We start from the raw sequence: 2,400 nt of genomic DNA, 5'->3' as shown, positions 1-2,400 counted from the left end.
CACTTGTTGCACCTTGTATTAACTTGTCTTCTTGTGCATTTTGATTACTTGTTATTGTTTGATCATAAATAGCAGGTTTATAGTTGTTATTACTCAATGAGAATTGGTAATCACAATGGAATAACATGAGTAGAGCTTGAGTTGTAAGTTCATGAGAATAGAAATACATTCAAGTGGATTAAATCTACATTTCATGCATGAACAAGAGCAGTTTTAGTTATTCACCAAGAGATTAGGGAAAACTAGGCTGTTCTAGACCATTATTATCATGAGAATGAGATTTTGGCAATTTTGGAAATGAATATCTAGTTAAACAAGAGTAGTAGCAAGTGTTAAATTCATTTAATTGGATCTTTTGTGTCATAAGTGGAATCTATATCCCTGAATTCAAGTCTTTAGTGAATTTTCTCCAATTGTATCTTGCATTTATTAAATCAGATTATAGACAGTAGCAAATATAATTTTTCTGCTCAATCTCATTATAAGTCTAAATAACAGAGAAAATAAGGACCTAGTACTGGTAGACATTGCTCCTCGTGGGATCGACTCGATACGTACCCTATACTACTTGATTGACCTGTATACTTGCAGACAAACGGGTATAAAATCAGAATTAAACTTGCACTTATAATAAAAACCTGTCAAATTTTTGGCTCCGTTATTGGGGAGCGGCAATATTAAGGCCTAATATTCTCTATTAATTTAGACAGTTTTATTCTTATTATTTAAGCTGTTTATGGTTAATTCTGCATTTTAATCAGTTTTTGACAATTGAAGCTGCGTAATCTCTCTTATTTCTGTTTTTAGTGTATGCACCAGGTATTTCGAGACGTTGCATCTTTTGATCCAGAAATTGAGAGAACACTACGTAGACAAAGGAAGCATACATCATAGCAAGAGGAGCAAGAGGTTTGGCAACCGATAGAGGAAATCTTAATAGAGCTACCATTTGAAGAAGAGATGACAGAAAACGAAGCAAATAGGTGAGCTCTACGAGATTTTGCTCTACCGGGGACACAAAGATCTCAAACAAGCATAGCAAGGCCTACGGTAAATGCTAATAATTTTGAGATTAAACCATCAGTTATCCAAATGGTTCAACAATCTCAATTTGGAGGTAATGCAGTAGAAGATCCTAACTCACACTTAGCTACATTCTTGGAAATATGTGATACAATTAAAATGAATGGAGTTAGTGATGATGCTATAAGGCTAAGATTGTTCCCATTTTCATTAAGAGATAAGGCTAAAATTTGGTTACACTCTCATGCTCCTAACACTTTCACCACATGGGATGATTTATCAATAGCATTCTTGAATAAGTATTTTCCGCGGGGGAAGACTGCTAAGTTAAAAATGGATATTACTAGTTTTAGCCAATTGGAAGGTGAATCATTATATGAAGCATGGGAAAGGTTTAGAGATTTGCTACGGAAATGACCACATCATGGACTGCCCGATTGGTTAATCATAAAACCTTCTATAATGATTTATCTTTTTCTACTAAAGCTATGATTGATGCAGCTGCAGGTGGAGTTTTAATGGGTAAATCACCCCATAAAGCTCAGAATTTGATAGAAGAAATGGCCTCAAATAACTACCAATGGACCAATGAAAGAGGTAATATAAGACGTCACGCAGGTATGATAGAAATTGACACTCTCAATATGTTGAGTGCTCAAATGAATAATGTGATGAAATTGCTAAGTAGATAAGGTAGAGTTGGTCCAAGTTCATCTAATGCACATGTAGCTTGTTGCTCTATATGTGGAGGGTGAACATGATGCTAATGAATGTGTTGATTCTAAGCAGGTACAATTTGTCAACAATTACAATCGTAATGCTCAAAATAACCCCTACTCGAACACTTATAATTCGGGGTGGAGAAATCATCCAAATTTTGGATGGAAAGACCAAAGCAATCAACCAAGGCCAACCAATCAGCCGGGATTCCAACCAAGGCAACCACAATTGGAAACTAAACCAGGTTGGGAGATTGCAGTGGAAAAGCTTGCTGAGGTGACTTTGGATAGATTCGAGAGAGTTGAGGGGCGGTTGGACCAATTGACTGGGATGTATAGAAACTTGGAGGTTCAAATTGGTCAAATTGCCAATGTGATTAACAACAGAAACTCTGGTGAATTGCCGAGTAAAATCGAAGTGAATCCGAGAGAGCATGTCAATGCAATCACTCTTAGAAGTGGTAAAACAGTTGAGGGACCTAATTTTGGAAATTCAGGTGGTGAAAAAGACAAGGAGCAAGCAATTGAAGGAGTGAAAGAAAGCCAAAATGATCATGTAGTCTTTATAGGGGAGTACTAGTTTCTTTTTCCTTCTTTCACAATGAGGACATTGTGAGAACCCGAAAATTTTCTTATTTTTATAGAATATTATTGGAAT

The 2,400-nt window shown here is 36.0% G+C and overlaps 1 non-coding gene across 1 annotated transcript; it reads right to left on the bottom strand.

The window, feature by feature from the left end:
* Positions 1-1,347: 1,347 nt before the first annotated feature.
* LOC113772623 lies at positions 1,348-1,454 on the bottom strand. Its single transcript, XR_003468592.1, has one exon. It is a non-coding gene; the product is annotated as a small nucleolar RNA R71 (small nucleolar RNA).
* Between the last annotated feature and the right edge of the window lie 946 nt (positions 1,455-2,400).

Source organism: Coffea eugenioides, chromosome 5 (genome assembly GCF_003713205.1).
Source record: "Coffea eugenioides isolate CCC68of chromosome 5, Ceug_1.0, whole genome shotgun sequence".
Lineage (NCBI taxonomy): Eukaryota > Viridiplantae > Streptophyta > Magnoliopsida > Gentianales > Rubiaceae > Coffea > Coffea eugenioides.
This window is presented reverse-complemented; position numbering and strand designations above follow the sequence as displayed.